This window comes from Dromiciops gliroides, chromosome 1 (assembly GCF_019393635.1).
Source record: "Dromiciops gliroides isolate mDroGli1 chromosome 1, mDroGli1.pri, whole genome shotgun sequence".
Classification (NCBI taxonomy): Eukaryota; Metazoa; Chordata; class Mammalia; order Microbiotheria; family Microbiotheriidae; genus Dromiciops; species Dromiciops gliroides.
In genome coordinates this window covers 315977637-315993694 of record NC_057861.1, presented here as the reverse complement: position 1 = coordinate 315993694, position 16058 = coordinate 315977637, and the positions used below count along the sequence as shown (strand labels likewise).

Genomic DNA, 16058 nt, shown 5'->3' with positions numbered 1-16058 from the left:
ACAAATTCTCTCTCCCAAATCTACTCCTGTACCAGCAGTCTATCTTTGCTCTCTGTTCTCTTACTAACAGCTCCGTCACCCAGGTGGAGCTTGTGCTACTAAGCTCACTTCTCTTTTCCCCTTCTGAAAGTCCCTGTCATGTTCCTCCACTAAAGACCCATGATATTGTGGTAGTTACCATAGAATCACAAAAACATAAGGGACTTCACAGGTCATCTAGTCCAATCAGTACCTCAGTAAGAATCCTCTCTAGAACATCCCCAACATCTGACCTTTGAAGGTCTTCAATGAGCATAAATCTACTGCCTCTACTAACATTCTCTTCCATTCTGGGATAATGCTGTTAGGAAGGTTTTTTCTTCTCCAACCTAAGTATGCCTCTCTGAAACTTCCACCCATTGCACTAGTTCTGCCATGTGGAGCCAAGCAGAACAACTGTAATCTCTCTTCCAGGGCAGCCCTTCATATGCTTGAAGGTAGCTGGTAGCTCTCATCCTGGGCCTGTGATTTATTAGCAGTGTGTACGTCACTTCCCCGGCAGGAAAGAGATCAAGGGGAATGAAGAATGAGAAAATGGTCTGATGATTCAGCAAGCCAATGGTGACCTTTGAAAGGATATGTTTTGATTGTGGCAGAGGTGGAAGTAAGAGTTCTTGTCCTGTCATGTCCAACCCTTCATGACCCTATTTGGGGTTTTCTTGACAAAGATAATGGAATGGTTTGACATTCCCTTCCCCAGTAAATCCAGGGGATCCATTTTGTCAGGCAATCAGAGGTTCAATGACTTGCCCACGGTCACACAGCTTGGAAGTACCTGAGGCTGGATTTAGATTCAGGTCTTCCTGACTCCAGGTTTAGGCCTGGTGCTCTGTCCATTGAGCCATCAGCTGCCTCCAGCAAGTAAGACTCAAAGGAACTAAAAGAATGAGCAGGGTTAAGGAATTCAAATAAAAAAATATAGGTTACTTTCTTAAATTTGGCAGAAAAAAGAAGTAATAGTTTAAGTGGGTGGCAGGGTTTAGGAAAGGTTTCATATTTATAGGTAGAAAGGAAGAAACCAAGAAATAAAATGATAATAAAAATGAAAGAGGAAATAATTTATGAAGTAAGGACTTGGAGAATGGAGGAGGTGATGGAATTAAAGAGATGCCATACAGGGTATTCCAAAAGTCTGAGCATTATGCAATTTTTGAAGTTCTTCAAGAGCAAAAACTCAGCAGTTCTGTTTTATCACTTCCTGACTGAAATGCTGTTTTTGTGTCTAGTTTTGTTTGGTAGATCAATCATCTAGTAAATATCATAAATGAAAATAAACTAAAAGTATGCTTGCTCAGACTTCCAACAACCCTAAAAGAAAGCTATGCAATAAAAAAAGGAAACTTCCTAGATTGGTTAAAGTTGTTTTTAACATAAAATATTTACAAATGACTACAGTCTATTTGGAAAACTGCATATATCAGCAATCCCAAATTATTCATGCATAGTCAAATTCATCTTTCCTTTTGTTCTTTCTCTGTTTTTTAACACAAATAGTCTTCCAGAGATGTCATATAGCTGTAAATAATGTAATGTGACAATACACAAAAAATAATCCACTTACTTTTTCCCATAGATAAAGATAGCTTGAATATTTTGGCTAATCATTCCTCACCTTGCTGTACTATTCATTATTGGGAAAACATCATCCCGAGAGATCCCCATCAGCCTTGGTATTCTACTCTTCACTACCCTTTATCCTTTTGATTGGCTTGTACAGCCATGAGCTCCAAAATCTCCATTTAAGGAGGAAGAGCATCTCATTTCTTACCTGGATGCCCAACTTTGGGATTCCTCTGACTTTTCCACTAGGCCCCTGTGTCAGGCACTTTCCCCAGTCCTCAGCCCCCAGCCCTACCCCGAAGTTTTCAGTATGTTGTTTTTAGCTTCCTTTTGTGTTTTGTATTCCCCCACTAGATTGTAAGTTCCTGGAGGACAGAGACTGTCTTTTTTCATATTTGTATCCTCAGGGCTTAGCACAACATCTGGCACAACACAGGTACTTAATAAATACTTATACATTTACTGACTTACTATGATTCTCACTCAATTGATGGTATAGGTGTCCAGGATTTGAGGCAATCAGGCCAATGTAATCTACATACAAATGGGAACATTTGGAAGACTAAAGTACATATACATGGAGAATCATTTTCCTTTTGAATTCTACACTGGATATCCTCCATGAAAGCTATAAAGACTTCAAGCCCTTAGCAAAGTGTTTGGCACACAGAATGTGTTTAATAAATGTTTATTGACTGACTGACTTTTGGCATTCATCATCCAGGATCAATCCTTCTCTTGACAGTAATCAATCAAAAGGTTGAAAAACAAAGTGACTTTTGATGTTACATGGATCAGGATTCAAAGTTCAAGGATGTACTCAATGCACATGTTGATTAATTTCATAAGTGGCTTGAATTATGACCCCTGATAATGCCAGATGACATCAGAATCTATATATAAAGAACCTAATTTTACCCTGAACTCCAGTCTTCTATCACTAACTGGCTGCTGGATAGCTCCATCTCGATGTCTCTGGAATATCTCACATTCAACATGTACAAAATAGAATTCATGTTTCCCTCCCAGACCTCTCTCTCCCTGGTACTTCCTTATTCCTCTTGATTGCAACAACATGCTTTTTTCTCCTTTAACTACCATAGCAAACAAGATGTCAAGTCCTCTGACTCCTACCTCTCCAACGCTCCCCAAGGAGAGTCTGTATCTTGAGACCCTCATAATTTCTTATCTTGGGTTTCACAATCACTTCCTAAGTGATTTACCTGTTTCTAGCCTTTTCTCTTGGCAATTCATTTGCTACATAGCTTCCAATTTGATATTTCTATAATGCAGATCTAACCATATCAGTTTCTCCCTTCTCATCTTACTTTAAAAAAAAAATAACAAAAACCTTCAAATATTCCCTACTGCCTCCAGGATAAACTATCAACTCCTCTACCTGTCATTTAAAGCCTACCACAATTTGGCTCCCATCTACCCTTGCAGTTTTATTTCATACTATGAAATGAGCCCTTTGCATTCTAGTCAAACTATTCTCTGGGCAGAACATTCTGTATCCCATGGGACTTTCCAGAAGTGTTTCCTTGGGTCAAGAAAACTCTCTCCCCTCATCTCAAGTACAGCTCAGGTGCCAGCTACAAAACGCTTTTCCTGCATTCCTTCCCAATCCCTGCCACGTTAACAGTCCTACCCACTGGACATTTACTTTGTATTACTTTAGCTAAGCTTTATGTTTATTTACTTGTGTACATGTTCCTTGCTCCCAGTAAAATATAAGCTCATTGAGGGCTGAGGGGCATTTCCTTATTTGTCTTTGTATATATAGCAGGCTGTAGAATTAGAATTTAAACATCACTGAACTGTTTGCAAAGAGATAATAAAGGAGGTTTACATGTTTGTAGTTATTGGTATTTTCTTGGTCACCTTCTTTTGGTGATAACATAAACAATCCCCTCCCCCCCAGGGCTATGATATCTTTCCCTCTTTCAGATAGCTTAAAAATTAATCTATTCGGGGGCAGCTATATGGCGCAATGGATAAGCACCGGCCCTGGATTCAGGAGTACCTGAGCTCAAATCCAGATACTTACTAGCTGTGTGACCCTGGGCAAGTCACTTAACCCCAATTGCCTCACCAAAAAAAAAATAATAATAATAAAATAAAATAAAACCCACCAAAAAATTAATCTATTCATCATCACCAGCCTCAAAAATTGCACTGCTTCCAGTATGACCCTTGTCTGTGTATCCTTATGTATGGGGTTAAACTACAAAAATGATGGTTCTGCTATCATTAAGAAACAGTGAGGAGGGGCAGCTAGGTGGCGCAGTGGATAGAGCACTGGCTCAGGAGTACCTGAGTTCAAATCTGGCCTCAGACACTTAACACTTACTAGCTGTGTGACCCTGGGCAAGTCACTTAACCCCAATTGCCTCACTTAAAAAAAAAAAAAAAAAAAGAAACAGTGAGGAAGTGAAAAAAGGCCAAGGATTTAAGGTCAGAGGACCTGGGTTCTTGGTCCCTTCCTGTCAGTGTGGCCTAGGATAAATCACATAATTAAGTTCCCCAGGCCTTGGTTTCCTCATCTACAAAATGAGGGGAATCCTTGTAACTCTGTAACTGTGAGTTTACAAAAGGGGATTCTATTATAGAACTTCCTGATGGCTTTTAAGTTTCAGCTTTAAGCACATTCAGGATGAGCTGGCTTAAATCTCTTGCCAAACTTTCTGTAAACTTGTATTTTTCCTCCACTGCTTTCTTCCTGTTTTATGACATGATACTGCTCATAATATTCCACTATTCTCCTCAATAATATATTATAAACAAGTTTATAGGCTCAAGTACTGTTGCCTTTGGAAGCCATATTACCTTCGTTAGCAAGAATATCAAGTTTTTCCTGGCTAAGATGGTTCTTTTAGTCTTCTCATTGTGGCAACTGATTTATATTTGTTAAATTTAGAAAATGGTCACAATCTGCATTAATGCCTATTCACTTATCCATTTCTGAATTTCTCGGCTTTTTTAAGTACATCAGGTTGGAATTGTCTCAATACCTTGTCTTCTTTTATTCTTTCTTCTAATGTTGATCATAGTTCTAATAAGTTGTTGGGATGACAGCTATTTTGGAAATGACTTCTACAATGGCAAGAAGTGATTTCCACTCTGTCAAAATAGAATCAATTTCATTTTAAATGTTATTTGATGCTCACCAGGACCAGGGCCTCCCCAGTTCTTCTTGTGGAAAATATTAATGATATGAAGGCGTAAGTTTTTTGTAACCTATCTGTTGCCAATGCCTGTCAATCTTGCCTTCATAACATCTTTAGCATGTACCCTCTTCTCTCTTTTGATACTGCTACATCCTGGTACAGGCTCTCAACACCTCACACCCAGGCTACTGCAATCATTTGTTGGTTGGTCTCCCTGCCACAAACCTCTCTTCACAGAAGTCCATCCTCCACTCCACTGTCAGAATGATCATCCTAATGAATACATCTGACCATGACACTCCCTCCCCCCCCACCTACTGAATAAATTCCAGTGGCTCCAGGGGCAAATATAAAATCCTCTCTTGTTCAAAGCCCTTCATAAGATGCCCTGCCCTGCTCTTTTTGTGATGGCAAAGAACTGGAAATTGAGGGGATGCCCATCATTTGGGGAATAGATGAACAAGCTGTGGTATATGAATGTAACAGAATATTATTATGCTGTAAGAAATGATGAGCACGCAGATTTCAGAGAAACCTGGAAACATGAACTGATGCAAAGTGAAGAAGAATCAGAAGAACATTATACATAGTAACAGCAATACTGGGCAACAATCAACTATGATGGACTTAGCTCTTCTCAGCAATACAATGATTTAAGACAATTCCAAAAGACTTATGATGGAAAATTCTCTCCACATCTAAAAAAAGAACTATGGTGTCTGAATGCAGACCAAAGAATACTATTTTCACTTTGTCTTTTTTTCTTTCTTGTGGTTTTTCCTTTTGTTCTGATTCTTTTTTCACAACATGACTAATGTGGAAATATATTTATCATGATTGTCCATATATAATCTAAATCAGATTGCTTGCCATCTCAGGGAGGGGGAAGGGAAGGGAGAGAGGGAAAAAAAATTTGGAACTCAAAATTTGTAAAAAAAAAAAAAAGTGAATGTTGAAAACTATCTTTACATGAAATTGGAAAAAAATACAAGAAAGAAAGAAAGAAAGAAAGAAAGAAAGAAAGAAAGAAAGAAAGAAAGAAAGAAAGAAAGAAAGAAAGAAAGAAAGAAAGAAAGAAAGAAAGAAAGAAAGAAAGAAAGAAAGAAAGAAAGAAAGAAAGAAAGAAGAAAGAAAGAAAGAAAGAAAGAAAGAAAGAAAGAAAGAAAGAAAGAAAGAAAGAAAGAAAGAAAGAAAAGACGCCCTACCCTGCACCTTTCTAGTTTTCTTAGACTTTACTCTTTACCCTTTCCTCCCACATACTCTGTGATCCAATGTTGTTGCTGTTGTTGTTGTTGTTGTTGTTGTTGTTGTTTGTCCTTTGTTCTCGAAGAGGACCATTACAAATGTCATGACTTGCAATTAATTGGATTTAAGTGAGGGAGGACTGTGCAAGGTCACCAACCTTACTCTCTCCTCCAAAGTCATCTGGGTCCAGTGGCAAGTTATATATCAGGACGACTGGAGATGGCCCGGATTGTTGAAGACAATTGGGCTTAAGTGGCTTGCCCAGGGTCACACAGTTGGTAAGTGACTGAGGTAAGATGTGAACACAAGTCCTCTCAACTTCAGGACCAGTGCTCTAACCAGTGCACCAACCAATGATACTGGCCTTTTTCCTTGAACAAGAAACTCCATCACCCAACTCTGGACATTTTCTCTGGCTGGCATCCCTGATTTCCTTTAAGTCAAAGTTTAAATCCCTAATTCTACAGGAAGCTATTCTCAATCCTCTTCCATTTTAGTACTTTCCTTCTTCTGTGGCTTAACTCCAATTTATCCTGTATATAATTTATTTGTACATAGTTGTTTGCATGTTGTCTCCTCCATCAGACTGGGAGTTTCTTGAGGGTAAAGACTGGTTTTTACCTTTCTTTGTATTTACAGCACTTAGCATAATTCTTGGCATCTAGTAGATATGCCATTAATAAAAAAAAAGTCTAATAAGTCACTAACTTTGTTTGGTCAAGAAGTCTTTGGTCTCTTGGATTTTTCACTCCTGAATCTTATTTTCCAACATATTTTTTACTACTGTTCCCTATTTCTTAGCTCTACACTAAGGCAACCAAATGATAAAGGATATAGAGTTAATTAAATATATTGATTTGATTAAGTGAATTAAAATGCATCCTTACATTTTAATAAATTTTTATTCATCTAAAAAGTGTTCACAATACTGACAGGCATTTCAAAATGGAGAATTTCCCCCTCCTTAATACTTACTGATAAAAGCAAACCACAGGTCACTCTGAGCTTCTAGATTTCATGTATGCAACATGAATTTACTTAATGTACTCAATGAGTATATTCATATGAGAAAACCAAAACAGTTTAAAATAAACACATTAAAAAAAAAAAGCAAAACTATACAGAGAATGAGTGTTCTCAGCAGGTGGGCATCTTTTACTTCTTTATACCCTTAATCTCCTGAGGCTATTGTGATCTATAAGGGAAAGGCAGTCAAAGAATACAGTTTGCCACCCTTCATGTCTGTCTACACATACCTATATCCCAACTGGCTCCAACTCCTACATTCTTTTTCCACTTGGAATGTGATATGAACTGAATATGCAAACGGGTAGTTTCAGTAAATCATGTGGTTTTTATTATGTCTTTTATCATGTAAGTTATTATATGGATGAAAGGAAATTGAAAGCTTCACAATTCACTTTTTTCTACTAGTAGAATAAAGATAGTATGAAAGACCTCAGCTGAGGGCTTTTTCCTGGGCTCCTATGATAGCTTCCTAATTATTCTCCTTCCCTCCAATCTACTCAGTTTCTCTACTATGTGGAGAAAGTCTGCATGCAGTTTCCTATATCTCATGCTATAAGAAAACTGTATTTGGGGACAGCTAGGTGGCGCAGTAGATAAAGCACCGGCCCCGAGTTCAAATCCAGCCTCAGACACTTGACACTGTGGAAATTTATTTTGATTTGGGGACCCTACCTTTGGGCTGAGATTAGAAAGATTTAGGTCCTCAGGGTCTCTTCTGTGTGCTGGTGCCCCTCCACCTCCACTTCTTTCAGGTGGAAAGGCCGGAACACAGTCAGGTTGTACATTTTATTTCTCTGTAATCTTAATTTAAAATTGTATCTCATAAATAAACTCTGCTTTGATTATTTAGTTAAAAGGCTTCTTAATCCTTTGCTTATCAATTTTGGGAATGGAGCAGTGTGGTGGAACTTTATAAACGGCCCACATTAAATTAATAGCAGTCAGATAGCCAGTCAGTCAAAAGTCCAAAGATCAGTCACTCAGATAGATTAGGCCTCCCCCAAATTAGCCTTAGTCAGTCAAAAATATTTCCACAACACTTACTAGCTATGTGACCCTGGGTAAGTCACTTAACCCTCATTGCCCCACCCCACCCCCAAATTTAGACTCATCAACCTGGCATTTGAAGCCCTTTACAATGTGGCTCCAACCTGCCTCCAGGCTACTGTCAATTCCTCTCCTCTGTACCTGCAAACTTGCATCTCTCTATATGACATGTTTTATCCCCCATGTCTGTGCCTTCACAGTCTATGACCTGTGCCTAGAATATACTTCCCCACCTTTACCTATGAGGGAATTGATGGGATTTGAACACTAAATGGCAGTGGGAATTGAGAGAACACATTGACTCCATCTTGTGATGTAATTTTGGATCTAGCTCAGTTTCTTTTCTATTCAATTATGGGTCTAGACCAATTTCTGTCTTAGGAAATGGCAAAACAGATAATTACACAGGACCCTGGCTATGTGAATTAAAGCAAAGAGAAGTTAGGAGAACCAGAAAAACAAGTTATGATGTGATGACACTGAACAAAGACCCAAAGTCCTCTAGGAATATTTGAAAAGGAAGAGAACACTATCACTGCAAGGAACTGGGGGAAGGCTGCCAGAAGAGGTGACACCTGATTTGAACCTTAAAGCAAGATAAGGAATTTGAAAGTCCACACAGTAAGGTAGTTAATTCCAGGCAGAAGGCATCTTGGCAAATGTAAGAAGGAAGGAAATGGCCTGCTGACTTCAGAGAAGAACAGATACTCCAGTGCAGCTGAAAATAGCAAGTGTGTCAAGGAAAGTTATGTGAAATAAGGCTGGAAAAGTAGATCAGAGCCAGACTACTGAAGGCCATAAATTTCAGACAAATAAAAATAACTATAAGAATGTATAAGGAGAAAAGATATGTTAAAGGAGGTACAAAGTTTAGAAAGGAAGCAAAGCCTCCTGGCCAGGGAGAAGCTTCTGGGGTTTTGGCAGCTACAGGATACTCAAGACAAATAAGGGTTCCTCTAACCACAAACAGGATAGGAACTGGGGAGGTGATGGCTACTGTGAAGTGCTCAGAGAATTGCCTAGAGGAGGGAACAAAATCTCTTCAAGCTGTCAAGTGACAAGGAGCTCCTGACACCTTAGAAGATGTTTGCCTATACTCACTCTTGTGTTGGCCTGTCACTCGTGGTGGGTGGAGGATGAAGAGAGAAGGGAAAAGAGAGAACTAATACTAATACTAGTTCTGTACGGGGAAGGAAAAGGAAGGCTATGAGAGAACAAGTAGCACATTAAGTGGTAATTCTGGTCATAAGGGGTCAGAGGGGGACGTGCTTTTTTAGAGATGTCATTAAATATAGCCCCATGTGCTCTCCAACCATCTTTGTAGGCCCTGTGCTACTCCCCAATATGGCTAAGAGTGGTACAGGAGGAGGACTGGATTCACTGGCTTGGTTTCCTAGGTTAACTCTACCACTTACTATCTGCATAGTTTGGGGAAAGTTTTGTGTTGTTTTTTCTCCTCAGTTTCTTCATTTGTAAATGAAGGAGTTCCTTCCAGCTCTAAATCCCGTGATCATGTTAGGTAGCACTTTTGAACTGAGTCTTGAAAGATAAGTAAAATTTTAAATGGTAGAAAAAGTGACTGGACACATTCCCCAAGGAGAGAATGAGTAGTCAGTAAACTCATGGTCTGGAGAAGAGTGAATTAGTAGTTGGCTGAAGCTAGCACAAGATGTATGAAGGGACAAAGTGCTGGGCTTGGAGTCAGGAAGACCTGAGGTCGAGGCCGCCCTCAAACAGTCACTAGCTATATGACCCTAGACAAGTTACTTAACCTCTGTCTGCCTCAATTTTCTCATCTTATAAAATAGGGATGATAATAGCATCTACTTCCCAAGGTTGCTGTAAGCTTCAAATGACATAGTATTTGTAAAGTGCTTGGCACATAGTAGGCTCTGTATCCATGTTAGATATTATTGTTGTTATTAGTATTACTATTATTAGATAAGATTAGAAAGGTGGGTTGGAGTCAGATCAGGCTCTAATTCTAGGCTAAGTAGTTGAAAATGTATTAGGGAGAGGGCAGCAAGGTGGCGCAGTGGATAAAGCACCGGCCTTGGATTCAGGAGGACTCAAGTTCAAATCCAGCCTCAGACACTTGACACACTTACTAGCTGTGTGACCCTGGGCAAGTCACTTAACCCTCATTGTCCTGCAAAACAAAACAAAAATGTATTAGGGAGGTAGCAGAAAGTTCTTTAAGGTTCCAGAGCAGAGGAATGAAGGGAAAGCTGTATTTTGAAATAATGGTGATGACAAGAATAGCAACAATAATGATGATTTGATGACAAGTAAAGTTATATATCAAAGAGCATTTTAAATTTTGCAGAGAGAGAAAGGGAGATGGAGATGGGGGAAAGAGAGAGGGATGGACAGAGAGACAGAAAAAGACAGGAGATAAATAATGATTTGTTAAGTGCTTACTATGTGCTAGGCACTATTCTAAGTGCTTTACACATATTATTTCACTTGATCTCACAACAAATCTCTAAGGTAGGTGCTATTATTATCCCCATTTCACAGTTGAGGAGATTGAGGGAAACAAAGGGTAAGCAACTTGCCCAGGGTCACACAACTAGTGTCTGTCTGGGACCACATATGAGCTCAGGTCTTCCTGACTCTAGGCCACAGTAACTATCCATTGATCCACCTGGCTGCTTCAATACTAAGTGACAAGGATACACACATAAAGGAAAAAGTACGGTAATCTCCCACAAAGGAGTTTATATTCTAATGGGAAAAAGCACATAAAAGGACGCTAGAGGGCAGGAAAGAGGCAAGACTCCTGGGGAAGAGATGGGAAAGTCTGCAAAGTAGGGAATAGAGCCAAGATTGAAATGAGCATGGCTTGGGTAATTCATGGAATGGTGGTTGGTCTATGCTAAAAACTCACCGATCAGAAGACAGGGCTGGAGAGCAGCAGCATCTCCAGGTAATAGGTGAGAAGGTACAAAAGTCCAAAGAGTAGGAAGCAGAGCTCAGCATGACTTTATATAATTATTTCACTTGATCTTAAAAATTCCCATTTTAGTGATTGTACATATATAACCTATTGCTTTATGTCTTGGGGAGGGGGAAGGAAGGGAGGGAGGGAGAAAAATTTGGAACTAAAAATCTTATGAAAACAAATGCTGAAAACTATCTTTACATGTAATTGGAAAATAATAAAATGCTTCTTTGATAAAAAACCAAAACCAAACAAAAACCAATTCCCATTTTACAGATGAGGAACAGGCTCAGAGACTGAAAGACAAGCTCAAGGCCACAACAGCTTGTAAATGGTAAAGGCAAAATTTGAACCCACGTCTGTGTGACTCCAAATCAATCACATGATCCATTACACCATGATTTCTTCTAAGATTAATCTGGCAGCAGGATACAGAAAAGATTTCAAGGCAGGAACATGAGTTACAAGGCTATATGACAAAAGTCTACATGTGAAAGATAAGAGACTCCTATATTGTCAAAAAAAAAAATAATGTCTACAAGTAGGTACTCTACTGTTTCTCTTAAAGACATTTCCAAATATCATGCTCAGTGAATAATACAGAAAAAAAAATAATGTAGGTACAGTGTGCATACAGACTAATTATACTTCACTGAAAGGTCAATTTTTAAAAAGGCAGCCAAATCAGCAAATCTAAACAGTTTGCCTGGTTAGTTAATATATGGGGTTTGAAAAGGATGTATAAAACTAAAAATCACTATTATCTAAAAATTCAATATAAATGTTCCATGTGCCTTTTTTTTTTAAATTGTCCAAAGACATAATAATAGTAAAGACCTTATGACAGGGCACTGTGAAGGAAACTGTAGATTCAGAAACTTAAAACCTCAATCCTTAAACTAAGTGATATGACTAAACTAAAAGGCCTTGGTACAAAGGAAGTTTTTTTTTTTTTTTGGTGGGACAATGGGGGTTAAGTGACTTGCCCAGGGTCACACAGCTAGTAAGTGTCAAGTGTCTGAGGCCGGATTTGAACTCAGGTACTCCTGAATCCAGGGCCGGTGCTTAATCCACTGTGCCACCTGGCCGCTCCTGGAAGATCTTTTTTTTTTTTTTTTAATTTTAGCAGGGCAATGGGGGTTAAGCGACTTGCCCAGGGTCACACAGCTAGTAAGTGTCTGAGGCCGGATCCGAACCCAGGTACTCCTGAATCCAGAGCCGGTGCTTCATCCACTGCACGACCTAGCTGCCCCATTTTTAACATCAATTTTCTATCTGTGAGTAATTCTGCTGAGGGTAAAAATGCCTCTTCAGAGATCAGTTTGTCTTTGAAAGAATTAGACATCAAAATGGAAACTTTTCCCTGGTTTCTTCAAGCCTTTGATAATGGCCAAAAGAACCTTCCACTACCAGCCTGAAGGACTGTCCTTTTTACGATGGGAAAAAGACCAAGACTTTCTTAATCAAAATGCCTTGATGAATTCTGCCAGGGAGAAATGAAGAGAGGATGGCTTCCTGGGCAAAGGCCTCTGGCTGCAGGCTCGGGCTGCTCATCAGCAGTCGCTCTTTCTGAACCCAACCACAGCCTCTCTCCTGGGGTGGTCAGCCAACCTGGAAACTGGTTTAATGCTCTGGAAATTCTGCCATGGAGCAAACACAAGTTCCTGTTTGTCCAAACTAGGAGAACAAGAATATACTCACTTTATGGCCCCAATGGAAATCATCAGCAGGGCTAAAAGAAAAGCATCTATTCACCTTGAAGTGACCAGCACTGCCTGTATCAGGTTCCAGCCAGCACTAAACTTGGAAAGAGTCAAGGTGTTTTTTTCTGTTTTGGACCAGCTCTGTGAGTTCAATGGGGTAGTACACTCCCAGTATGGAAACACCCTCCACCAGGCAAGATAAATAAATGCTAATGTTGACAGAGTTACAGAAAAGACCCAGAGAATGAAAGATGGAGAAATAGTAAAGTTGGTTGTGGTTTTTTAGGGGTTTTTTTGGTCAATGCAGAAGGAAGAGTCATGGGGAGTTATTTTTCACCTTAGTTTAACAATCCATGGCAAAGCCAACAGATAGATAGGTGTAGAATTTGAAGAATACAGGGCAGAAGCTGGATAATTAAGAGAGTAAAAAATTAATTAGGAGGTTGTAGGAATGAGAGGTAAACATAAGAAGAGGAGAGAAAGAGAGCAGGGGAAGGGAGGGAAGGAGGGAGGGAGGGAGGAAAGAACCAATAACAGAGACTGGGTGATTTCTACAGTTTTTGAGCAGTTATAAAATTACAAAGTACTACAAGGAAATTTAGTGTGAAGTAAAAATTTGTCACAGTAGTTAGAAGGGCCTACCTGAGATCATAGTTAAACCTATAAAAGGAAAAGGAGTAACTCTAAGACTGCCAACAAATGGTCATGCAGCTTTGATTGCCACTGACAGATATAGTAAAGTCAAAAGGACAAACAAAATCGTATAATTTCAGAAGGGAAAGAACCATCTAGTCCAACCCATAACCCCCAAATAACCGCACATAGCTAGTGGTTCTTTGGCCTTTGCTTGAGGAATCCCAATGAGATGCAGCCCATTCTATTTTACATTACTCTCGCTGTTAAGCTTTCCCCATACACAAAGTCAATATTTGCTCCCTTTCAGCATCTATCCATTGTTTTTAGTTTTACCCATGAGGCAAAACAGAACACATCTAATCCCTCATCCAAAAGACAGCCTTTAAAATAAACAGTGATCATGTCTCCCATGAAATCTTTTCTTCTCCAGACTAAGCATCTCTATTCCCTTCCACTAATCCCCATGCCATAAACTCAAAGCCCTTCACCATGTCAGTGCCCTCCTCTGATGTTCTCCAGTTTATAACTGTTCTTCATCAAATGTGGTATCCAGAACAAAATAGTCTACATCTACTCTTTTTGTTTGTTTGTTTTTTGTTTTGTTTTTGCAGGGCAATGAGGGTTAAGTGACTTGCCCAGGGTCACACAGCTAGTAAGTGTCAAGTGTCTGAGGCCAGATTTGAACTCAGGTCCTCCTGAATCCAGGGCTGGTGCTTTATCTACTGTGCCACCTAGCTGCCCCCTACATGTACTCTTACCAGGAAAGCCTACAATATTATAGGAAACACATCCAAGGAGGACACTCCAAAGAGCTTCTTCCATTAACCATTGTACAGGGGTAGGTCAGAATGGAAAAGTGACCTAAGCCTCCACAGAAAAATGTAAACTACCTTGAATAAATATAAACAGCAAAAGAAACTCTAACTATTCCATGGGAAAACTTGCATGTGACCTTAGGACACCCTGACACTATGCAATGAGCATCTATATTTACCCCCCAAAAGGTAGCATTAATACTTTGCATAAAACTGGTATTGAACAAATGTTTACTAAATTACATTAGTATTAAAATAAATTACTATAATAAATCATTTTCAACATTATTTTCCACTAATACTCTACACAGGTCCCCAACAAACTATATTACTTGACACATCCTAAATACCCATTCTCCCTCTTTGCCAAGTCCTGCCTTCCCCCAGTGCTGTCTTATCTGTAATCTCCCAATCAGAACTATCCAAATTCAACTTATTTTTCAAAGACCTGAGAGATGAATTGATTTGGTTAAGAACACATCAAGTATTTAATAAATAGCAAATCCAGAATCTTCAATGAAGCTCTACTTTAAAAAACCATTCTACCCCTACCCATTGCCCAGTGAATTTCCACAGCACTTTGTAACTTTTCCATAACACTGTCCTTCAGAATAGGTAATCTGCCTCAATTTCTGAATCCCTTACAATGAGAAAGGCAACTAGATGGTTCAGTGGTTAGAGCGCTAGTCCTAGAGTCAGAAAACCTGGGCTCAAATCTAGCCTCAGACATTTACTAGTTGTGTGACCCTGGGCAAATCACTTAAACCTGTTTGTCTTAATCCACTGGAGGGAAAAAAATGACAAACCACTAAAGTATCTTTGCCAAGAAAACCCCATGGATAATATCATCCATGAGGTTTTGAAGAGTTCTGCTCCAGATCTCTGAGAAGAGAATTGTGGTACGAAATCAGCTTTATTACAATGAAGATAATCTAGTTAACATTTATGTTTTAGTCATTTTATTTTTATATATATACACACATATATACATACATGTATATATGCATATGTATATATACATACATACACACACATATATACATATGTACACACACATATATTGTTTGTTTTTTTGGTTTGGGTTTTTTTTGCGGAGTGATGAGGGTTAAGTGACTTGCCCAGGGTCACACAGCTAGTAAGTGTCAAGTGTCTGAGGCTGGATTTGATATCAGGTCCTCCTAAATCCAGGCCGGTGCTTTATCCACTGCATCACCTAGCTGCCCCTTTAGTCATTATATTTTATAAGTTTTAATTAACAACAATAAAATATATAGATAGAAACTAATAAAAATGTCTACAAATTGGAAAAGTGAGGTGATTATGAGATAAAACTATAAGAAACTGGGAAAGTATATGATTTATTCACATTTAGATTCATTTAAATAATAACTGTCTAATTCAATCAGGTACGAAGCAGAAAAATCTTCAGCCAAATGGAAAACCACCAAGTAAGCTAAGAGAAAGCTGTCTTGAGTTGGAAAAAATCCATGAAAGGATTGGTTCTGAGAAGATGTTTGTGTAAGCTCCCAAAAATGACATGAAGAAACAAAATCATTTTTCATTTTCTGCTTGTATTTTAGAATTGCTTGGGGGCAGCTAGATGGCGCAGTGGATAGAGCACCGGCCCTGGATTCAAAAGTACCTGAGTTCAAATCCGGCCTCAGACACTTAACACTTACTAGCTGTGTGACCCTGGGCAAGTCACTTAACCCCAATTGCCCCTCAAAAAAAAAAATTGCTTGGTAGACGTGTGATATCAATAAAAGTTCTAGTAAGCAAATTCAAGAATGGTCTACTGTATGTCCTTACTTCAGTTAAATCCCAAACAAATTTGTTCAGGGGCACCTTTCTGACCAATCCCACCAAGATA

The 16058-nt window shown here is 39.0% G+C and overlaps 1 protein-coding gene across 1 annotated transcript in view; it reads right to left on the bottom strand.

Moving 5' to 3' along the window:
* DYM (dymeclin) overlaps positions 1 to 16058 on the bottom strand; it is a 613994-nt gene that overhangs the window by 376372 nt on the left and 221564 nt on the right.